This window comes from Mytilus trossulus, chromosome 11, assembly GCF_036588685.1.
Source record: "Mytilus trossulus isolate FHL-02 chromosome 11, PNRI_Mtr1.1.1.hap1, whole genome shotgun sequence".
Classification (NCBI taxonomy): domain Eukaryota; kingdom Metazoa; phylum Mollusca; class Bivalvia; order Mytilida; family Mytilidae; genus Mytilus; species Mytilus trossulus.
Window position 1 is genome coordinate 29830126 of NC_086383.1, and position 26391 is coordinate 29856516.

The 26391-nt window shown below is 33.6% G+C and overlaps 1 pseudogene; it reads right to left on the reverse strand.

Annotated features, from left to right (window-relative positions):
• Nucleotides 1-21130: 21130 nt before the first annotated feature.
• LOC134689934 (uncharacterized) lies at nucleotides 21131-22011 on the reverse strand (annotated as a pseudogene).
• Nucleotides 22012-26391: the final 4380 nt, after the last annotated feature.

Here is a 26391-nt window from a genome sequence, read left to right on the forward strand (position 1 = left end):
ATCCTTTAAAATGTATACATTTAAGCAGCAGGAATAAACTTTTATTATATATTTTTTATAAAACAACGTATATATACCCTGCTTGTTGTTTTTAAACTTATCAAATATGAAATGTAATGCACAGACTCCTCGGGAAAAAAACCGGGAAAAGCTGGAACATTTTTACGGTATTTTCGTACGCTTCGACCTATAAAATTACTGTATATGTCCTATTAGAATCGAAATAATTCCTTCGTGTCATGCTATATGCTCATTTTAACATGGGTAGGCATTATATTTGACCACATTTTACACCTCGCTAACGCTCAGTGTAAAATATCGACAAATATAATGCCTACCCATGTTAAAATGAGCATAGAGCATGACAAGAAGGAATTATTTCTTAAATTAAAAACGTCGTACAAGTCAGATATAAAACAAAAGTAACAAAATAAACGGGTTGGTAAAAAATCAACCGTATTGTTTTTTTTCTGCACTTATAGTCAGGTCAAGGTCCTTGGCTATCGCTTCGGACTTGACCTGAATACTCGTGCAGAAAAACTATACGGCAACGGTTGTTACCGGCCTGTTTTTTTTGTTACCTTTATTCTGTATCTAATACTTTAAAAAAAACTGTAGTACTTACATAAGTGAGAGTATTGGAAATAAACTGACACGTATATGAATGTTCAGCATGTACATTACACTCGTTTGATTTGCTGATTACAGGTTGTATGTGTAAACAATAGCATGTCTTTGCTCAGGGTGCCCCCCCAAAAAAATGAGGAACAAATCATGTTAACAAATGATAAACAAATCGTATGATTTCTTTGTGATTTGAAAGTTATAAAATTTCACATGAAAATGAGCTAGGAAATCACAATAACACATCACGAACAAATCGCTTACAATTCATAAGCAAATCATAAACAAATTGTGAAGAAATTGTTTTGAAATCATTAACAAATCAGAAGAAATTGCTTTCCTACTTCAAGCAAATCACAAACAAATTGTTTTCAAATCGTAAAGAAATTGTAAAGAAATTGTTTTCAAATCTTTTCTTTGGGTGTTTGATATAAAGAATAGAGAATAATGGGATGCTAAAATATAAAGAATAGAAAATAATAATCACAATAATATATGTAAACAATAAACAGAACCAGTTTGATTAAACATAATTTGTCACAAATATGCAGGGTAAAAAAGCAGAATAAGAGTTTCCTTTTAAGTTTCCTAATCTCATGATGAGTATCACATGGTTTCTACCTAGATTATAAACATTCGTTACATTGTACCCAAAAGATGTTTTGGATAATTTTGTGTATAAATATAGCAACAGAATGATATTCAGTGCTCAACATTGTTATTTGAGCCAAAGAAACAGCATTCATGTTGAACTTTAGTGTTAGGTTTTAAAAAAATCCTTTACGGACATGCATCGTTATTACAAATATGAATTAATTTATGTAAATGGAGAAAAAAACATACCTTACTTAACTTCGATAGAACATTGCTTCTGGTCCTTTTTTTCATTTCTCATGATTTGTCATAATTCATCAAATCGAGACGTTGAGACCACTGTTTAATATTTTGTCAAATATTTCGAAATATGCAATCAAAATGTGAGAATCTCAAAAATACAATAATGATGCTGTGATATTGTTAAACTTAGTAAAAGTTGAAAGATATATAAACGCTCCATCATCCATGATAAAAAAAAAACAATTTATCGGGAATTTGCCTACCTCTTTTCAATATATACACGCGGCTTAGGGTAATCAAAAAATCAAAACCCTCTCCTAAACTTTTAACCAAATGCCCTTATTTAAAAAAAATGTATATTTATCAATTATTTTTTGGCAAAATATGTTTGAGACATTCACGGTACATGTACAGATTGGAAGCTAGAAGTAAATTCTACAAAATCAAAAGTCCTAATATTTAATTCTAACGGCAAATCATTTTTTTTTTACTATCAACAAATATTATATTGAGACAGTTGATAAATATTGTTACCTTGGGATAACTTTAAAATGCAATAAAAAATTTAACCTTACCTCCAATTTATTGATGGAAAAGGCTAGAAAAGCTCTATTCAAAATAAAGAAATCTCTTAGTCTTAACAATTCATGTAGACTTTTAGAAAAACTTTTTGATACCATGGTACTTCCAATTTTATTATATGGAAGTGAAGTTTTGGGTATTGAATCAATTCAAAAAAATACTGAGAATGAACCATATGAAAAGTTTCATATAAAATTTATGAAAGAAATTCTTGGGGTTCACTGTAAAACTTCCAACCATGCATGTCGCAGTGAGCTTGGTAGACTCCCCTTAAAAGCTAAAATTTTGTTGTCTTCCATGAAACAAAATCTTAGCTCATGACATATTTATTCAAACAAGAGAAAACAACCTATGGACAAGTAATATGAAGAAATGTATCCATAATCTGGGTTTCTCATATTTAACATTTTTTAATGTACCTATTACAACTATGCTTGCTCAAATAAAACAACGAATTCATTTATTACAGAATCATCAAAATTTTTATTTTGGACATTTTTGTTTTTCAAATAAACGTGCACACTATGTTGACCAATCGAATATGTTAAAAGAAAGGGCACCTTTGAAAAAATTTAAAGATGACTATCTGATTTTAGCCTAAAATGAAAATTTGAGCATTTTTTTCTTACCTATTAAATAAATCCATTAATTTAACAGCAAAACACCTAACTATCAAACAACTTGGCTTTCTTTAAGTTCAATATATAAATGAGATAGCTGTAGAGATTTATGAAAATCCAAGGTGATTTGAAAAAGTTATAAAAAAATTAAAGTTGACTATCTGAATTTAGCCTTTAACTGAAAATTTTAGGTTTTTTTTCCTCCCTATTATTTAAATCAACAAATTTAACAGCAATACACCAAACTATTAAACAACTTGGTATTCTATAAGGTCAAAAAAGAAAAAGATAGTCCGAGCAGAAAATTCTAGATTTTTTATTCCGTAATTAAATCCTGAAAATTGACAGAAATAAACCAAGCTACCAGTTTGTTAAGACATGTTGTGAGTGCCACCAAAAGACATTTCCTACACACCTATAAAATTGATAGAATTTTTTTCCTATAAAATATGTTCTGGCCCATCCACTAAATATTTAAAAAACAATTCTCGCCCATCCAAATATTTCCACAAAAAAAGTGCTTGCACCACCCAATTTTTCACCGGCCCATCCATCTGATAAATATTGAACGGTCCCTAATGAAAACCTACCTATCAGATCTAAAAATTAAGACCTATCAGATGAAGAGTTTCTGTTGATATTGGTTGGATGGGCTTTCATAGGAAAAAGTTACCTATCAGAATGTGTTACTGCAAGGATTGTACCCATCAGAATTTGAAATACAATACCAGATAATGCATAATACGAAACTGTCTTCATTCAAAAGTACCCCTAAGATCTCATATAGGCATTTTTGTATCCCCTAAGATGTAATTATTTTTAATTATTTACTGGTGCAAGACCCTCAGAAGTTTTTTTGTGTATAAGTGTACGTGTCAGATGAAAAAAAAAAAATTCACCCCAAGATGTATAATTTTTACACCCCTCAGAAAGAACCATCCATCCCCTTTTAGCAGATACTAACTGGAATTGCCCATTGTTTTAACATAGCGTCAGACAAATCATGATCTACTTTCAAAGAGATGACTCCTGCTACCACTAGTTCTTGAACTTAAGTTTTAAGCTCATGTGGAGCAGGATCTGCTTAACCTTTCGAAGCACATGCGATCACCGCCTAGTTCTTGGTGGGGTTTGTGTTGCTTAGTCTTTAGTTTTCTATGTTGTTTTTTGTATACTATTGTTTGTCTGTTGGTATTTTTTCTTTTTTCAACATGGCGTTGTCAGATTAATTTTGACTTATGAGTTTGAATGTCCCTCTGGTATCTTTCGCCTCTCTTTTAAACGGTCATGTTGATCTTAACATTATCTGTCATTATTCAGTCATAGTCAGTTTTTAATTCCATTTTGAGACTGCGGTAGATTCAGGTCTGTTCAGACAATTCAATTGCAGCCAATTTATTGAATATAGACACAACCCAACCAAAGAGCTAAAGTAGTGAACATAGCGAATTTCGGTAGCTTTTTAAACATTTCAGTATAATGTTGATGCGTTCAGGCAATTACCAACAACTGAATAGTCTGACCATAGACTGAACAGATCTTAATTTGCTAAAAGTGAAATGTTTGAACAGACCTACATTATCACAAAACCTTCACTAATGAGCAAAAGCCTAACCGTATAGTTAACACGGATCACCGGTGATGATTCCATGATTTTTGCGGGGTTCGTGTTGCCCTTTAGTTTTCTAGAAGTATTTTATATACTGTTATTTGTCTTTTGGTCGTTTTTCTTTTTGGGAGGCAATATCGTCATCAGTGTGTTATCGACTCACGAGTTTGAATAGCTCTTTTGTATTTTCTTTCTGTTACTAAGTTATAAAAGGACATGGTCTAACAAACTGTGAAACAATTCAAAAGACAAAAACCAATGACCCGTTTTTCCTACATCATGTAACCACGGAAATGTGGCGGACAACAACCACGATAGTATATAACAAGTTTCTTGCTGGGGATAGACCCATAGGGTATCTGTGTGGTTAAACAGAGTTTAATCCTCAAACGAATTAACACATTCATCAACGGAAGAGAAAATGGCAACTACATTGGAGAAAAGGCCACAAAATCTTGCATAGAAAACTAAAAAAATATAGGAAGATGTTGTATGAGGGCCAATGAGACAACTCTCCATCCAAATAATAATTTATAGAAGTAAACCATTATTGGTCAATGCACGGCTTTCAACACGGAGCATTTGCTCACACAGAACAACAAGCTATAAAGGGCCCCATAATTACTAGTGTAAAACCATTAAAACGGGAAAACCGACGGTCTAATCTATATAAAAAAAACGAGAAACGAGAAACACGTATAAATTACATAAACAAACGACAACTACTGTACATCAGATTCCTGACTTAGGACAGGTGTAAACATTTGCAGCGGGATTAAACGTTTTAATTGTACCAAACCTTCTCACTTTTTCTGAAAAAAATAGTATAACATCACAACATAGAAAAACACACGATAAAATATCAATTGGAAGGCTTAACTCAATCGAAAAATATGGGTTGGTCTCGGGTGATCAAGAAGGGTAACTGATCCCTGGTCACAAGAGAAACTCGTTACTTTGTTATAAGTCTCATTCTATGAAGTCACAATCAAGAAAAGAGGACGGCGGTCTGGTTACGACAAGTAGAACATATCAGTGGTCATCTACGATACATATATTTTCTAACGACCACGAATGGTTCGTAAAACTTTCGAAGGGATGACTCAAATTTTACCACTTTGAACCCTTAGTTAAATAGCTTTCTTTAAAGCAACAACTTTCTATCGAAGAAATCATCATAGGAAACGCAAGTATTGGAATGTCGTATTAACTGGGAGATATATACTCCATATGCACGCGCGTCAGTAACGTTGTTACAGAGGAAGGGAAAGGTCACAATTGAGAAGCGGGAACAGATTACACAGCGTAAATGTAAGCGGGTAGAAACCAAAATGTAAAAATCCGTTGGAAAAGGCTTGACTCGTCAAATCGGTACTTAGCACAAAAATAAAATGAAAATTTATAGCTTGCTTTTTGTATATTCGCAGTTTATGAAATGTTGATTTATTTTAAAAACTCAAGTCAACTATCCCAATTTTTCAATGCTCTTCATGATAAATTGCCTCCCAACTGTTATATAAAAATTGAGCGCAACTGATAAGTTTTATGTAGAAAACGCTCGACTGGCGTACCAACTCATAAACCTGGTATTTATAACGAGTTTGTTGACAAACAAATAAATAAACCATGGGTTTAAAGACAAAAAAAGACAAAAATGTCAATCAGTAAACCTCTAACAGATAAAGCGTAAATGTGTTACATGTATGTATATGAATAAAGACAAGAAGAGAGCCACAGTTATGTTCCGTAGTGTCTATATATTTCAATGTATAATCATAACCAGATATTACACTTATGTTGTAAAATAAGGCGATGTCGTATGATTGAAATAATGTTGCAAAAGATATCAAAGGATTGGTAGAGAAACCAACAAAACATATTAGTTAAACGATATCTGTCCATACATGTACATTTTGTACCTACCCTCGGTGGTTAACATACAAGACAGTGCTCCTATACACAATCTAACAACAGTATCTGTCTTTACCTACGGTCGGTGGTAAGCATACAATAAAGTACTCCTCTACAAATTAAAAAAAAAAGTTTATAAATAATTTATGTCCATACCTACCGTCGGTGGTTAGTTATATAATAGTTCTTGAAAAACTGGTCATTATCGTGATATATGGATTGCCCACAGGACAGTGGTATTGACTGAGATAATGATAATGACTGAGCCGAAGGCGAGGTCATTATCGCTGTCGCAGTCAATACCACTGCCCTACGGGCAGTCCATGTATCACGATAATGACCAGTTTTTCAAGAACTATTATGTTTATTTCATTGAGAAACCATGTTATGGAAAATTCTCATAAATTCAAAAAGCCTACAGCGAACTCGAGTAGTTGTACGATTTCTATGGCAAAGAGTGAAGACCAGTCGTAGTAATACTGTCATTCATTTTAATGCAATTTTTCAGTATATAAATACTTATTAATCAAGTTATCTTGAATTGTATAATTAACGAAAACAAATAATAAACAATTCAACAACTTAAATATAATCATATATCAAAAACAGGAAAATGTTTTATAAAACGTACATCTCTCTACAAAGAGAAACCACGCCCCACCGGTCATTAACAGAGAAATCACGCCCCAACGGTCATTATCAGATGGAAACCATGCCCCAACGCTCATTATCAGACGGAAACCAAGCCCCACCGGTCATTATCATGTAAAAGTTCGTTAACGACCGGTTTTCTGGTCCGTTTTTTTCTGTTAATGACCGATGGAATTTATTACTGAAGAATAATGAATGTCATGTGACCCCTTTTAATCCAATAAGAGAATCTTATTCTCAATCGATATGAAATAACATACAATCCAGTACTCCTATATAGACACGTTTTTTTCAATTATCACCCGTAGTACCAATCTTCGCCGCTGGGCGCGCTATAATCGCGTCCGCCATTACAGTAATGATAAAAACGTAAACAAAGCATTCAATCGTAACGAGAAATATATAAACAAGATAGTTCATCCTCATCATGTCTACTGCAGTTAAACATTGTGTTAAAAGTTAAATGCCAGCTATTTTCAAAGAAATAAAGGACTGGAATGACGATATGAGGAGTTGGCCAAATTAATGTACGGTGACATTTATAACTACTTGATAAGATCAAATGCAGTTGATGCGGAAACAATGAAAAACTTTAAGAGCTTACAGAGTTATAATTATTTTCAAAGTGGAAATGTAGACAAAATATTGCATTTCAATGCAACAGATAACAGAATATTTATGAAGGCGAGTGTACGATCATCCCAGACTGTGAGTAGACTTAATGATGCCTATGTTATGTGCACAGGGGCAGGTGCAGTGGAACAAGCCTGGTGTACGTGCATGGCTGGTTTGGGACTTTCCTGCAATCATGTCGGAGCATTATTGTGGAAAATCGAGTATGCTGTGAGAAATAGCATGACTGGAGTAAGTTGCACAGACGAAACTGCAAAGTGGAATAGAGGAACTACCAGGAACATTGAACCAAAGCCCCTTGTCAGTATTCAGCTGAAAAAAACCAAAACTTGGTGAAAATACGATGGGTAATGAAAATGTCCCTGGACTACGACATACACCATTTTATGTGTCTAAAGATGAATTTTAAGAAGTCGTCAATCCCCCTCAATGCTACCTTTATTCGAAATCAAAGGTACAATCATGAACAAAAGTTTTAAAAGTAATCCGTCAGTTCGTACTGAAGAAAGTATTGAACAAGTTCATGGTGAACATAATGATTTGTCATCGTGTGCTTAATGTGTGCAGTTTCTTTCTAAATATGTGTTTCTGACGGATTCTCAAGTAGTTAGATTACAGACTGAAACAACACTTCAGTCCAAAAGCTTATTATGGAAAGACTGTAGAAAGTTAAGAATAACTGCCAGCAGTGCTCACAAAGTTCCGGTTAAGGAAACAACAGACAGCACGAACTTTATACGTGAACATTTACAACCGAAATTTGTTGGAAATAAATTCACTAAACATGGCCAGCAGGGAGAAATAGATGCAAAAGAGTATCTGAACCCTAATGGACATCAAGTCCAAGAGAAAGGCATTTGTGTGTCACAACAGGAAAACTGGTTGTCCGCAAGTCCAGATGGAATATTTGATGGACAAACTCTTCTAGAAATAAAGTGTCCAGTGCCTTCTTCTAGTTGGTCCACATTAGATCAACTATTTGAATCTGGCAAATATGATGTCGGAAAAGATGACAATGGAGATCTTGATGTAAAGGAAAAAGGAAGCAGAGGAATTTACGTACAAGTTCAGCTCACTATGTATTGTACGGGATTAAAACAGTGCAAGTTGCTTGTATGGCTGGGCGTAGATGAACATAAATATATTGACATTCTGTATAACGAAACTTACGTTAATAACCAAGTTACCAGATTAAAAACTTTGATGTAAAAAAACTTCTTCCATGTTTAGTTAATGAGATCCAGGATGACCGTTTGATGATGAGCAAAGCTTTTGTAAAGTTTATGCATATTTGATAATATATATGAAGACATGTACATTTGCTTAATTTTAGCAGTCAGATTTTGAAGGATATGTATAATTTATAATTGAACACCGATGTATGTGCTTATTTTGTATTGAAAATTATTTCATTTGGTTTAAACTAAAAAAAATCCATTTAAATAATTGTTTCATTTGTTGGTTTATCTGAACATATATACATGTTCCTGTATATATATATTATTTGTGAGATGTGGTATGATTGCCAGTATGTGTATTCTTCAAACAACTTGATTGTTGTGATCTTTCAAAGTTACTCTTGATGCATGTACTTTTATTTTCATTGCATGGTCAGTCTTTCTGCATCTCTTAGGATAATCACACAATTCCATTGTATGTGTCTACATGTAGTTTGGTTCAGATAATGACAGCAGGGAGCCTTTAATTGTACTTGTTTGTTTACATTGTTCAATCAGAAATATGTCAATTAATTGCCCTACTGTGTTAAGTAATATTTACCATGTTTACACAGTAAATACCATGGTTTGTCTTAATTATCTCACACGGATAATCCCCATAGTTTTGTGGTCTGGCTAATCACAAAGAAACCTGTGTTATTTTTAAGGACATTTCAACTGCTTGTCGGTTGTAAGTTACTAACAATTTCATCCCATTACATCAGTTAAAGAGTAAAATATCTTAAAAGGTTAATCATGAAACCAGTTATTGATCTGAAAAGGTGTCCAAGTTTAATGTTTTCATTTAAATACCTCCTATGATGTTTTACTCTTTGATTGATGTATTGCGATGAAAGTTTTATTATAAATTATGAATAAGAGGAGATGAGTTGGACAATGCTATACATCAATGCGACAGACACCAAATTACAAAATAATTTTGACCCGAAACTAACACAACCATGACAAAGATAAATTCAAAAAGGTAGAGTTCATAAAATAACTAACAGACGTCTAGAGGGAAATATGTCATCCTGAATATGCATAAACTATTTGCCACTGGACGCTAAACAAACAACATAATACAATCATAATGCAATGAACATATATATCAATTACATTATTCAAATGCCTTAAATATACATGTACATGTACAATGTGTATTCCAACTGTTAAAAAATAACAAACTAATTTCACTCATTACTTTCATTAGTATCTCTGATCAGATCTGACCGTAAATTAACCAAAGCAGAGCATACAAGCAAAATGTCATCAAACAGTTTTAATGATGATACAGGCACAGTCCCACTTAAAATGTTGAAGACCTTCAATCGTTGAATTACCCTTTCAACATGTATCCGTACTCTGGCAATCCTTCTTGTGGTTGTCACATCTTCCGCACTTAACTGGGGTTTGTTTTTTGTGAACGCTGGAATGTTCAGCTTAACACGCAATGGAAACAATAAGTCATCTATTGTAAAGCCTCGATCTGCCATTATTTCATCGCCTGGAAGCAAGTAATTCATGAATCCACTTTTTTCTACAATAAATTTATCACTAGCACGACCACCAAATATTTTTTTGGGTCTACTCGAATGTTACATTACTGTAATGAGCATGAAATTAAACAAAACAAAAATTCATTTCTAAAATAAGAGGATCAAAAAATTTAAAACGAGACAAAATGAATGATTTTTGATTGAAAGTTATTCCCCATAAAACAGAGAAACAGCTTTTTTCTATACTTCTATATTTTGTTCTTTATTTTATTGTTTTATTGATTTTGACAATATTTATACATGTTATATTTACGTTTGTCTGATTACTCTTTCTTATTTCATATGCATACGTCGTTGAATTTTTAAATGTCTTAAATCTGTTATTGATATTTAATTTGGGGGGTGGGGCATGAGCCGGGGAAGGTGGCAATCCCCCCCCCCCATTTCAAAATTGGAATGGAGGAGGCAAAACATATTTCTTTGTATGTACGCATGTATGCCTTTTTTCTTAGTGTGGAGGGGTATATATATATGCAGGGGCGTAGGAGCCGGAAAAGGGGACCATAACAGCATTACACAATTGCAAAGAGGAGGGGCAAAACTATACTACCCCCCCCCCCCTAATTGGAAATTTATTTTATTATTAAAATATAAAATGGCTTCGAAAGAGGACATTAACTTATTTCTAGACAATTAGACTTTTTTAATAGAATATATAGATTAAAGGTCTTTGTTTTGCTTGAGCTCCTACTTCACTGATTGATCAAAGGAATAAGCAATAATTGTACTCGCACACAGCTGATAGAATTGAGGAGCGTGTTAAAACAAAATCCCTAGTTTATTATAGACTAAATATCTCCAAACATCGTGGTACATAAACCGGTATGCAAATTGTTTGTGTTCAATCTTTTTAATTATGCAATCGTCTTAAATGCAAAATGCATTACTTTGAATTCTAATATGACGTCCTTATTACGCTTTGTAAACAAAGCCGTGTTCTAATGAGCATAAAAAATATGTTTGACACATGCGCACGAACTTACTTTGTATTTTAACGTTATGTCCATCGTTATCCTTTAAAATGTATACATTTAAGCAGCAGGAATAAACTTTTATTATATATTTTTTAAAAAACAACGTATATATACCCTGCTTGTTGTTTTTAAACTTATCAAATATGAAATGTAATGCACAGACTCCTCGGGAAAAAAACCGGGAAAAGCTGGAACATTTTTACGGTATTTTCGTACGCTTCGACCTATAAAATTACTGTATATGTCCTATTAGAATCGAAATAATTCCTTCGTGTCATGCTATATGCTCATTTTAACATGGGTAGGCATTATATTTGACCACATTTTACACCTCGCTAACGCTCAGTGTAAAATATCGACAAATATAATGCCTACCCATGTTAAAATGAGCATAGAGCATGACAAGAAGGAATTATTTCTTAAATTAAAAACGTCGTACAAGTCAGATATAAAACAAAAGTAACAAAATAAACGGGTTGGTAAAAATCAACCGTATTGTTTTTTTTCTGCACTTATAGTCAGGTCAAGGTCCTTGGCTATCGCTTCGGACTTGACCTGAATACTCGTGCAGAAAAACTATACGGCAACGGTTGTTACCGGCCTGTTTTTTTTGTTACCTTTATTCTGTATCTAATACTTTAAAAAAAACTGTAGTACTTACATAAGTGAGAGTATTGGAAATAAACTGACACGTATATGAATGTTCAGCATGTACATTACACTCGTTTGATTTGCTGATTACAGGTTGTATGTGTAAACAATAGCATGTCTTTGCTCAGGGTGCCCCCCCAAAAAAATGAGGAACAAATCATGTTAACAAATGATAAACAAATCGTATGATTTCTTTGTGATTTGAAAGTTATAAAATTTCACATGAAAATGAGCTAAGAAATCACAATAACACATCACGAACAAATCGCTTACAATTCATAAGCAAATCATAAACAAATTGTGAAGAAATTGTTTTGAAATCATTAACAAATCAGAAGAAATTGCTTTCCTACTTCAAGCAAATCACAAACAAATTGTTTTCAAATCGTAAAGAAATTGTAAAGAAATTGTTTTCAAATCTTTTCTTTGGGTGTTTGATATAAAGAATAGAGAATAATGGGATGCTAAAATATAAAGAATAGAAAATAATAATCACAATAATATATGTAAACAATAAACAGAACCAGTTTGATTAAACATAATTTGTCACAAATATGCAGGGTAAAAAAGCAGAATAAGAGTTTCCTTTTAAGTTTCCTAATCTCATGATGAGTATCACATGGTTTCTACCTAGATTATAAACATTCGTTACATTGTACCCAAAAGATGTTTTGGATAATTTTATGTATAAATATAGCAACAGAATGATATTCAGTGCTCAACATTGTTATTTGAGCCAAAGAAACAGCATTCATGTTGAACTTTAGTGTTAGGTTTTAAAAAAATCCTTTACGGACATGCATCGTTATTACAAATATGAATTAATTTATGTAAATGGAGAAAAAAACATACCTTACTTAACTTCGATAGAACATTGCTTCTGGTCCTTTTTTTCATTTCTCATGATTTGTCATAATTCATCAAATCGAGACGTTGAGACCACTGTTTAATATTTTGTCAAATATTTCGAAATATGCAATCAAAATGTGAGAATCTCAAAAATACAATAATGATGCTGTGATATTGTTAAACTTAGTAAAAGTTGAAAGATATATAAACGCTCCATCATCCATGATAAAAAAAAACAATTTATCGGGAATTTGCCTACCTCTTTTCAATATATACACGCGGCTTAGGGTAATCAAAAAATCAAAACCCTCTCCTAAACTTTTAACCAAATGCCCTTATTTAAAAAAAATGTATATTTATCAATTATTTTTTGGCAAAATATGTTTGAGACATTCACGGTAAATGTACAGATTGGAAGCTAGAAGTAAATTCTACAAAATCAAAAGTCCTAATATTTAATTCTAACGGCAAATCATTTTTTTTTTACTATCAACAAATATTATATTGAGACAGTTGATAAATATTGTTACCTTGGGATAACTTTAAAATGCAATAAAAAATTTAACCTTACCTCCAATTTATTGATGGAAAAGGCTAGAAAAGCTCTATTCAAAATAAAGAAATCTCTTAGTCTTAACAATTCATGTAGACTTTTAGAAAAACTTTTTGATACCATGGTACTTCCAATTTTATTATATGGAAGTGAAGTTTTGGGTATTGAATCAATTCAAAAAAATACTGAGAATGAACCATATGAAAAGTTTCATATAAAATTTATGAAAGAAATTCTTGGGGTTCACTGTAAAACTTCCAACCATGCATGTCGCAGTGAGCTTGGTAGACTCCCCTTAAAAGCTAAAATTTTGTTGTCTTCCATGAAACAAAATCTTAGCTCATGACATATTTATTCAAACAAGAGAAAACAACCTATGGACAAGTAATATGAAGAAATGTATCCATAATCTGGGTTTCTCATATTTAACATTTTTTAATGTACCTATTACAACTATGCTTGCTCAAATAAAACAACGAATTCATTTATTACAGAATCATCAAAATTTTTATTTTGGACATTTTTGTTTTTCAAATAAACGTGCACACTATGTTGACCAATCGAATATGTTAAAAGAAAGGGCACCTTTGAAAAAATTTAAAGATGACTATCTGATTTTAGCCTAAAATGAAAATTTGAGCATTTTTTTCTTACCTATTAAATAAATCCATTAATTTAACAGCAAAACACCTAACTATCAAACAACTTGGCTTTCTTTAAGTTCAATATATAAATGAGATAGCTGTAGAGATTTATGAAAATCCAAGGTGATTTGAAAAAGTTATAAAAAAATTAAAGTTGACTATCTGAATTTAGCCTTTAACTGAAAATTTTAGGTTTTTTTTCCTCCCTATTATTTAAATCAACAAATTTAACAGCAATACACCAAACTATTAAACAACTTGGTATTCTATAAGGTCAAAAAAGAAAAAGATAGTCCGAGCAGAAAATTCTAGATTTTTTATTCCGTAATTAAATCCTGAAAATTGACAGAAATAAACCAAGCTACCAGTTTGTTAAGACATGTTGTGAGTGCCACCAAAAGACATTTCCTACACACCTATAAAATTGATAGAATTTTTTTCCTATAAAATATGTTCTGGCCCATCCACTAAATATTTAAAAAACAATTCTCGCCCATCCAAATATTTCCACAAAAAAAGTGCTTGCACCACCCAATTTTTCACCGGCCCATCCATCTGATAAATATTGAACGGTCCCTAATGAAAACCTACCTATCAGATCTAAAAATTAAGACCTATCAGATGAAGAGTTTCTGTTGATATTGGTTGGATGGGCTTTCATAGGAAAAAGTTACCTATCAGAATGTGTTACTGCAAGGATTGTACCCATCAGAATTTGAAATACAATACCAGATAATGCATAATACGAAACTGTCTTCATTCAAAAGTACCCCTAAGATCTCATATAGGCATTTTTGTATCCCCTAAGATGTAATTATTTTTAATTATTTACTGGTGCAAGACCCTCAGAAGTTTTTTTGTGTATAAGCGTACGTGTCAGATGAAAAAAAAAAATTCACCCCAAGATGTATAATTTTTACACCCCTCAGAAAGAACCATCCATCCCCTTTTAGCAGATACTAACTGGAATTGCCCATTGTTTTAACATAGCGTCAGACAAATCATGATCTACTTTCAAAGAGATGACTCCTGCTACCACTAGTTCTTGAACTTAAGTTTTAAGCTCATGTGGAGCAGGATCTGCTTAACCTTTCGAAGCACATGCGATCACCGCCTAGTTCTTGGTGGGGTTTGTGTTGCTTAGTCTTTAGTTTTCTATGTTGTTTTTTGTATACTATTGTTTGTCTGTTGGTATTTTTTTCTTTTTTTCAACATGGCGTTGTCAGATTAATTTTGACTTATGAGTTTGAATGTCCCTCTGGTATCTTTCGCCTCTCTTTTAAACGGTCATGTTGATCTTAACATTATCTGTCATTATTCAGTCATAGTCAGTTTTTAATTCCATTTTCAGACTGCGGTAGATTCAGGTCTGTTCAGACAATTCAATTGCAGCCAATTTATTGAATATAGACACAACCCAACCAAAGAGCTAAAGTAGTGAACATAGAGAATTTCGGTAGCTTTTTAAACATTTCAGTATAATGTTGATGCGTTCAGGCAATTACCAACAACTGAATAGTCTGACCATAGACTGAACAGATCTTAATTTGCTAAAAGTGAAATGTTTGAACAGACCTACATTATCACAAAACCTTCACTAATGAGCAAAAGCCTAACCGTATAGTTAACACGGATCACCGGTGATGATTCCATGATTTTTGCGGGGTTCGTGTTGCCCTTTAGTTTTCTAGAAGTATTTTATATACTGTTATTTGTCTTTTGGTCGTTTTTCTTTTTGGGAGGCAATATCGTCATCAGTGTGTTATCGACTCACGAGTTTGAATAGCTCTTTTGTATTTTCTTTCTGTTACTAAGTTATAAAAGGACATGGTCTAACAAACTGTGAAACAATTCAAAAGACAAAAACCAATGACCCGTTTTTCCTACATCATGTAACCACGGAAATGTGGCGGACAACAACCACGATAGTATATAACAAGTTTCTTGCTGGGGATAGACCCATAGGGTATCTGTGTGGTTAAACAGAGTTTAATCCTCAAACGAATTAACACATTCATCAACGGAAGAGAAAATGGCAACTACATTGGAGAAAAGGCCACAAAATCTTGCATAGAAAACTAAAAAAATATAGGAAGATGTTGTATGAGGGCCAATGAGACAACTCTCCATCCAAATAATAATTTATAGAAGTAAACCATTATTGGTCAATGTACAGCTTTCAACACGGAGCATTTGCTCACACAGAACAAACAGCTATAAAGGGCCCCATAATTACTAGTGTAAAACCATTAAAACGGGAAAACCAACGGTCTAATCTATATAAAAAAAACGAGAAACGAGAAACACGTATAAATTACATAAACAAACGACAACTACTGTACATCAGATTCCTGACTTAGGACAGGTGTAAACATTTGCAGCGGGATTAAACGTTTTAATTGTACCAAACCTTCTCACTTTTTCTGAAAAAAATAGTATAACATCACAACATAGAAAAACACACGATAAAATATCAATTGGAAGGCTTAACTCAATCAAAAAATATGGGTTGGTCTCGGGTGATCAAGAAGGGTAACTGATCCCTGGTCACAAGAGAAACTCGTTACTTTGTTATAAGTCTCATTCTATGAAGTCACAATCAAGAAAAGAGGACGGCGGTCTGGTTACGACAAGTAGAACATATCAGTGGTCATCTACGATACATATATTTTCTAACGACCACGAATGGTTCGTAAAACTTTCGAAGGGATGACTCAAATTTTACCACTTTGAACCCTTAGTTAAATAGCTTTCTTTAAAGCAACAACTTTCTATCGAAGAAATCATCATAGGAAACGCAAGTATTGGAATGTCGTATTAACTGGGAGATATATACTCCATATGCACGCGCGTCAGTAACGTTGTTACAGAGGAAGGGAAAGGTCACAATTGAGAAGCGGGAACAGATTACACAGCGTAAATGTAAGCGGGTAGAAACCAAAATGTAAAAATCCGTTGGAAAAGGCTTGACTCGTCAAATCGGTACTTAGCACAAAAATAAAATGAAAATTTATAGCTTGCTTTTTGTATATTCGCAGTTTATGAAATGTTGATTTATTTTAAAAACTCAAGTCAACTATCCCAATTTTTCAATGCTCTTCATGATAAATTGCCTCCCAACTGTTATATAAAAATTGAGCGCAACTGATAAGTTTTATGTAGAAAACGCTCGACTGGCGTACCAACTCATAAACCTGGTATTTATAACGAGTTTGTTGACAAACAAATAAATAAACCATGGGTTTAAAGACAAAAAAAGACAAAAATGTCAATCAGTAAACCTCTAACAGATAAAGCGTAAATGTGTTACATGTATGTATATGAATAAAGACAAGAAGAGAGCCACAGTTATGTTCCGTAGTGTCTATATATTTCAATGTATAATCATAACCAGATATTACACTTATGTTGTAAAATAAGGCGATGTCGTATGATTGAAATAATGTTGCAAAAGATATCAAAGGATTGGTAGAGAAACCGACAAAACATATTAGTTAAACGATATCTGTCCATACATGTACATTTTGTACCTACCCTCGGTGGTTAACATACAAGACAGTGCTCCTATACACAATCTAACAACAGTATCTGTCTTTACCTACGGTCGGTGGTAAGCATACAATAAAGTACTCCTCTACAAATTAAAAAAAAAAGTTTATAAATAATTTATGTCCATACCTACCGTCGGTGGTTAGTTATATAATAGTTCTTGAAAAACTGGTCATTATCGTGATATATGGATTGCCCACAGGACAGTGGTATTGACTGAGATAATGATAATGACTGAGCCGAAGGCGAGGTCATTATCGCTGTCGCAGTCAATACCACTGCCCTACGGGCAGTCCATGTATCACGATAATGACCAGTTTTTCAAGAACTATTATGTTTATTTCATTGAGAAACCATGTTATGGAAAATTCTCATAAATTCAAAAAGCCTACAGCGAACTCGAGTAGTTGTACGATTTCTATGGCAAAGAGTGAAGACCAGTCGTAGTAATACTGTCAGTCATTTTAATGCAATTTTTCAGTATATAAATACTTATTAATCAAGTTATCATGAATTGTATAATTAACGAAAACAAATAATAAACAATTCAACAACTTAAATATAATCATATATCAAAAACAGGAAAATGTTTTATAAAACGTACATCTCTCTACAAAGAGAAACCACGCCCCACCGGCCATTAACAGAGAAATCACGCCCCAACGGTCATTATCAGATGGAAACCATGCCCCAACGCTCATTATCAGACGGAAACCAAGCCCCACCGGTCATTATCATGTAAAAGTTCGTTAACGACCGGTTTTCTGGTCCGTTTTTTTCTGTTAATGACCGATGGAATTTATTACTGAAGAATAATGAATGTCATGTGACCCCTTTTAATCCAATAAGAGAATCTTATTCTCAATCGATATGAAATAACATACAATCCAGTACTCCTATATAGACACGTTTTTTTCAATTATCACCCGTAGTACCAATCTTCGCCGCTGGGCGCGCTATAATCGCGTCCGCCATTACAGTAATGATAAAAACGTAAACAAAGCATTCAATCGTAACGAGAAATATATAAACAAGATAGTTCATCCTCATCATGTCTACTGCAGTTAAACATTGTGTTAAAAGTTCAATGCCAGCTATTTTCAAAGAAATAAAGGACTGGAATGACGATATGAGGAGTTGGCCAAATTAATGTACGGTGACATTTATAACTACTTGATAAGATCAAATGCAGTTGATGGGGAAACAATGAAAAACTTTAAGAGCTTACAGAGTTATAATTATTTTCAAAGTGGAAATGTAGACAAAATATTGCATTTCAATGCAACAGATAACAGAATATTTATGAAGGCGAGTGTACGATCATCCCAGACTGTGAGTAGACTTAATGATGCCTATGTTATGTGCACAGGGGCAGGTGCAGTGGAACAAGCCTGGTGTACGTGCATGGCTGATTTGGGACTTTCCTGCAATCATGTCGGAGCATTATTGTGGAAAATCGAGTATGCTGTGAGAAATAGCATGACTGGAGTAAGTTGCACAGACGAAACTGCAAAGTGGAATAGAGGAACTACCAGGAACATTGAACCAAAGCCCCTTGTCAGTATTCAGCTGAAAAAAACCAAAACTTGGTGAAAATACGATGGGTAATGAAAATGTCCCTGGACTACGAGATACACCATTTTATGTGTCTAAAGATGAATTTTAAGAAGTCGTCAATCCCCCTCAATGCTACCTTTATTCGAAATCAAAGGTACAATCATGAACAAAAGTTTTAAAAGTAATCCGTCAGTTCGTACTGAAGAAAGTATTGAACAAGTTCATGGTGAACATAATGATTTGTCATCGTGTGCTTAATGTGTGCAGTTTCTTTCTAAATATGTGTTTCTGACGGATTCTCAAGTAGTTAGATTACAGACTGAAACAACACTTCAGTCCAAAAGCTTATTATGGAAAGACTGTAGAAAGTTAAGAATAACTGCCAGCAGTGCTCACAAAGTTCCGGTTAAGGAAACAACAGACAGCACGAACTTTATACGTGAACATTTACAACCGAAATTTGTTGGAAATAAATTCACTAAACATGGCCAGCAGGGAGAAATAGATGCAAAAGAGTATCTGAACTCTAATGGACATCAAGTCCAAGAGAAAGGCATTTGTGTGTCACAACAGGAAAACTGGTTGTCCGCAAGTCCAGATGGAATATTTGATGGACAAACTCTTCTAGAAATAAAGTGTCCAGTGCCTTCTTCTAGTTGGTCCACATTAGATCAACTATTTGAATCTGGCAAATATGATGTCGGAAAAGATGACAATGGAGATCTTGATGTAAAGGAAAAAGGAAGCAGAGGAATTTACGTACAAGTTCAGCTCACTATGTATTGTACGGGATTAAAACAGTGCAAGTTGCTTGTATGGCTGGGCGTAGATGAACATAAATATATTGACATTCTGTATAACGAAACTTACGTTAATAACCAAGTTACCAGATTAAAAACTTTGATGTAAAAAAACTTCTTCCATGTTTAGTTAATGAGATCCAGGATGACCGTTTGATGATGAGCAAAGCTTTTGTAAAGTTTATGCATATTTGATAATATATATAAAGACATGTACATTTGCTTAATTTTAGCAGTCAGATTTTGAAGGATATGTATAATTTATAATTGAACACCGATGTATGTGCTTATTTTGTATTGAAAATTATTTCATTTGGTTTAAACTAAAAAAAATCCATTTAAATAATTGTTTCATTTGTTGGTTTATCTGAACATATATACATGTTCCTGTATATATATATTATTTGTGAGATGTGGTATGATTGCCAGTATGTGTATTCTTCAAACAACTTGATTGTTGTGATCTTTCAAAGTTACTCTTGATGCATGTACTTTTATTTTCATTGCATGGTCAGTCTTTCTGCATCTCTTAGGATAATCACACAATTCCATTGTATGTGTCTACATGTAGTTTGGTTCAGATAATGACAGCAGGGAGCCTTTAATTGTACTTGTTTGTTTACATTGTTCAATCAGAAATATGTCAATTAATTGCCCTACTGTGTTAAGTAATATTTACCATGTTTACACAGTAAATACCATGGTTTGTCTTAATTATCTAACACGGATAATCCCCATAGTTTTGTGGTCTGGCTAATCACAAAGAAACCTGTGTTATTTTTAAGGACATTTCAACTGCTTGTCGGTTGTAAGTTACTAACAATTTCATCCCATTACATCAGTTAAAGAGTAAAATATCTTAAAAGGTTAATCATGAAACCAGTTATTGATCTGAAAAGGTGTCAGTGTTTAATGTTTTCATTTAAATACCTCCTATGATGTTTTACTCTTTGATTGATGTATTGCGATGAAAGTTTTATTATAAATTATGAATAAGAGGAGATGAGTTGGACAATGCTATACATCAATGCGACAGACACCAAATTACAAAATAATTTTGACCCGAAACTAACACAACCATGACAAAGATAAATTCAAAAAGGTAGAGTTCATAAAATAACTAACAGACGTCTAGAGGGAAATATGTCATCCTGAATATGCATAAACTATTTGCCACTGGACGCTAAACAAACAACATAATACAATCATAATGCAATGAACATATATATCAATTACATTATTCAAATGCCTTAAATATACATGTACATGTACAATGTATATTCCAACTGTTAAAAAATAACAAACTAATTTCACTCATTACTTTCATTAGTATCTCTGATCAGATCTGACCGTAAATTAACCAAAGCAGAGCATACAAGCAAAATGTCATCAAACAGTTTTAATGATGATACAGGCACAGTCCCACTTAAAATGTTGAAGACCTTCAATCGTTGAATTACCCTTTCAACATGTATCCGTACTCTGGCAATCCTTCTTGTGGTTGTCACATCTTCCGCACTTAACTGGGGTTTGTGTTTTGTGAACGCTGGAATGTTCAGCTTAACACGCAATGGAAACAATAAGTCATCTATTGTAAAGCCTCGATCTGCCATTATTTCATCGCCTGGAAGCAAGTAATTCATGAATCCACTTTTTTCTACAATAAATTTATCACTAGCACGACCACCAAAAGTTTTGAATATGAACATAATTTGTCCATGTGGGGATATCCCTACTAAATATTTTGCTGTATTATGGGACTTGTAATTGCTGTACGTTTCACCCCTACTCCTTAAATTTGTTGGTCTCTGAATAAATGTTTCAGCACAGTCAATGATACAGGTAGTTCTGGGATAATTTTCCCTAAATGATTCGGGACAACAGTCTCTTATTACTTCTCTAGGAAGCCAAACAATCAAGGACTTTAACGTATCTGCCAACACAGGAATCCATGAATTAAATATTTTGCAAGCTAAACCACTTGATATACCAAATCTTCTGCATAGATCGTCAAAAAATAAATTTAACTTAAGTCTCATGAGCACAAGGAGTAATTGATCTGCCACCTCTAATTGAAAATGAATGTATTGAAAGGAGTAAAACATTTCACCAGCGTGAAAAAGACTTCTTTTGTGACCCCTGTATACAATAAAGCGTCATTGTCCGTTTTTAAGTTTTGATCAGCAGACATAGTTGATCCGTCTGATTTACTTTGAACTCCCTTTTCTTCCGTTGAAACTATATTTGTTTGAGAGGATTAAGCCTGAAAATCGGTCATTTTTTTCCCGTACGTGTGATCTTTCTGCGGTAAGAATTCCGATTCAAGATATTGTGTACTAACAGTAGATGAAGCTTCTATAACATTAAAACTTCAAATAGCCTCGGGTAATTTCTCGTACGGCGTACTTGCGCCTGGTTCACTTTCTAAGGTAGTGTCCAATTCTGTTATTTCCATATCGGAATCGGAATCACCAGTTTCCAGTTTTCTTTTTTCACTGACAATTGATGTTTTAAAAATTTTCTTCTACCCGGAGTTGTCTTATTTTCATACCCCATCTTTAACTTAGGAGAAGGATTTCTATCCGTAGGTTTTCCGTCAATAAAATGTTCAGAGCATACATATACATTTTTTTGAAGATCTTTCCGATTTAAAGCTTTAATCCACTCGAGTCGTATCAATTCTTTGGATGGCATTATGAAGTCTGTAATTCACACATTGATTTCTTCCATAAAGTTATTTTTTTCCGATTATTGGAACAACCATAAACTTAACATGAGTTCCCACCACCCGTTTTGTATTTGTTTTCACTCTCCATAACAAAACGAATAAGAAAATAGTGGAAAACAAAATGTAAACAAAAGATCGATATTGTTGTGATTAACGCACGTGCGTTATCTATCATTAGTGCTATGGCTGCAGCACCACGTGATAGATCAATGGCAGCGCACATGATAATTAGGTCAGATCTTGAACAATGTGTCTATACAGTATATCATAAGTATCTGTCCATACCTACTATCATATGTTAACATACAAGACAGTACTCCCAAACACGGTCTATTAACTGTATCTGTGGTTAACATACAAAACAGTGCTCATATACACAATATATCAACAGTATCTGTATATATACCTACCGTCGGTGGTTAACATACAATACGGTACTCCTATATACAGACTATCAGCAGTATCTCTCCATACCTACCCTCAGTGGTTAACATACAAGACAGTACGGACATACCGATATACTCTATATAGACTGTAGATACAAGTTCTGCAATGCACGTTAACCACTGAGGGTCGGTATGGACATATACTCTATATAGACGGTATATACAAGTATTGTTATACACGTTAACCACTGAGTGTAGGTACACAATGTATGAGCATTATATTTTCTTTACTGTTTTTTGGCCACACATTAAGCCACACATCAACGACTGTTCATATGCTTTTGGTGATCATGGACACCTTTTTGTGTCAACCTGCCCCAAGTCAGGAGTCTCTGTTGTTGTCTTTGATTTTGGTTTTTCGTTTATTGTTTCAGCATTAATCGGGCTGTTAGTTTTCTTGTTTTTTTACAACTATTCATGACCTGGGCGTTAATAGCAGACTACATGTATATGGTATGGATTGCTCATTGTCTATCCACTTTCCTTAGCCTTTGGTGGATAGTTTTCTCATTGCAATCATACCACATCTTCTTATTTTCATTGCATATTCTAGACATTGACAATACGCATATAGACAATATATACATATATACAATATATATATGAGATTTATACAATACATACATACCATATATCGAAAACCAATACATATTGTTTAAAGAAACAAAGACAATGCTTATAGACTTTTTCTTAGAACCACAGACAATGCATACGTTCTGTTTCTTAGAACCATAGACATTTGCATACATACTATATTTATTAACCACAGCAATTACATACAAACTGCATCACGAAAACACAGACATTTGCATACATACTGTTTATTAGAAGCACAGACAATGCATACATACTGTTTATTAGAACCACAAACTATGCATATTAGAACCACTGACAGTACTCGCAGTTACTGTTAAAAGTTAAAAGCCAAAAACAATTAATAATAAAAAATCTTGCATCAGAGACTAATAATAAAATGCATACATACTGTTTATTAGAACCACAAACTATGCATACAGACTGTTTATGAGACCCACCGACAACGTATACAAACTGTTTATTAGAACCACAGATAATGCATACATACATTTTATAAGAACCACAGACATTTGCGTTCATATTGTTTAGTAGAGCCACATACAGTTTATAGACTATTTACTAGTATTAGAACCACATACAATGCAAACAGGCTGTTTGTTAGAACCACTGACAATGAATGCATACTGTTTATTAAAACCACAGACAATGCATATATAATGTTTCTTAGAACCACTTACAGTGTAGGCAGACTGTTTATTAGAACTACAGAAATACATCCATACTGCTTCTTAGAACCTCAGACAATGCATACAGTTTCTTAGAACCACAGAAATACATACATACTGTTTTATTAGAACCACAGAAATACATACATACTGTTTTATTAGAACCACAGACAATGCATACAGACTGTTTCTAAGAACAACAGAAAAATACATACGTGCTGTTTATTAAAACCACAGACAATGCATACAGACTGTTTGTTAGAACCACGACCAATGAATACATACTGTTTCGTAAATCTCAGACAATGCATACAGTTTCTTATAACCACAGAAATACATACATACTGTTTTTTTAGAACCACAGACAATGAATACATACTGTTTATTAGAATCACAGACAATGCATACAGACTGTTTCTTAGAACCACTTACAGTGTATACAGACTGTTTATCAGAACCACAGAAATACATACATACTGTACATGTTCATTAGAGCCACATACATTGCATACAGACTGTTTCTTAGAACCACAGACAATGAATACATACTGTTAATTAGAGCCACATACAATGCATACAGACTGTTTCTTTGAACCACATACAGTGTATACATACCCTGCATTCAAACCACAGACATATGCATTAATACTTATTATTAGAACCACAGACAGTGTATACAGACTGTTTTGTAGAACCACAGTCAATGTAAACAGAATGTTTATTAAAACCACAGACAATGCATACAGACTGTTTCTTAGTACCACAGACAATACTTACAGACTGTATCTAAGAACCAAAGACAGTGTATACGTACTGTTCATTAGACCCACAGCCAATGCATATACATACTCTTTATCAGAACCACAGACATTGGCATACATGCTGTTTATAAGAACCACAGAAGTATATACATACTGTTTATTAAAACCACAGACAGTGTATACAGACTGAATCTAAGAATTACACATAATGCAGACTGTCTATAACAACCATGGACACAGTATAGCCTGCATGTGTGAGGAATCGGCAAAACACACAAACTGTATCTTGGAACTAATGCAGACATTACATAACTGGAAATATCTAAGAACCACATATAATACATACAGACTGCAACCGCCATTACATAAATACTGTATTTCAAAACCACAGACAATGCTTTTTCTTAAAACTTCATGCATATCTTCATATCATGTCATTATTATCTATAAACTTTTTATGAAATTTTGTTGCGTGGTTTCAGAGTTGTTGCGATGACACACTATTGCAGTATTATATTTAGGCAAAAATTATAAGTTCAAAGGGGCATAACTCCTAGAAAACGATTGAATCATAATATACTGTCGATATGCACGTCTACAAAGTATGTCCTAATTATTAACAAAGTTTCATGAAACTCTGTTGTGTGGTTTCAGAGAGTTGCGATGTCAGACTGTTGTAGGAGTATATTTAGGCCAAGATTCTAAGTTAAAAGGGGCATAACTCATAGAATATCAATGAATCATAATTTCCTGTCGATATTATGTCCTCATTATCTACAAAGATTCATGAAATTCTGTTATGTGTTTTCAGAGGAGTTGCGATAACAAGACCAGGACTGACAGACTGACGGGTCAAACAAATTGTACCCTAAGGAACTTTGTTCGGTTTGGTATAATGCAGGGTCTGCTTAATAATGTAAGGCTTAGACTAATTAGTCATTTGGTCACGCACTGTTTTGGGTGGGGTTCGTGTTGCTCACTTTTTAGTTTTCTTTGTTGTGTTTTGCATGTGCCTGATATTCATATGATGAACTCATAATCTTTCAATCAGTTTAATTGAAGTCTGGAGCTGGCATGTCAGTTAACTGCTAGTAGTCTGTTGTTTTTTATGTATTATTGTCAGTTGTTTATTTTCTTTGGTTACATCTTCTGACATCAGACTCGGATTTCTCTTGAACTGATTTTTAATGTGCGTATTGTTATGCGTTTACTTTTCTACATTGGCTAGAGTTGAGGGCTGAGATCTCATAAACATGTTTAACCCCGCCGCATGTTTGCGCCTGTCCCAAGTCAGGAGCCTCTGGCCTTTGCTAGTCTTGTATTATTTTAATTTCAGTTTCTTGTGTACAATTTGGAAATAAGTATGGCGTTTAT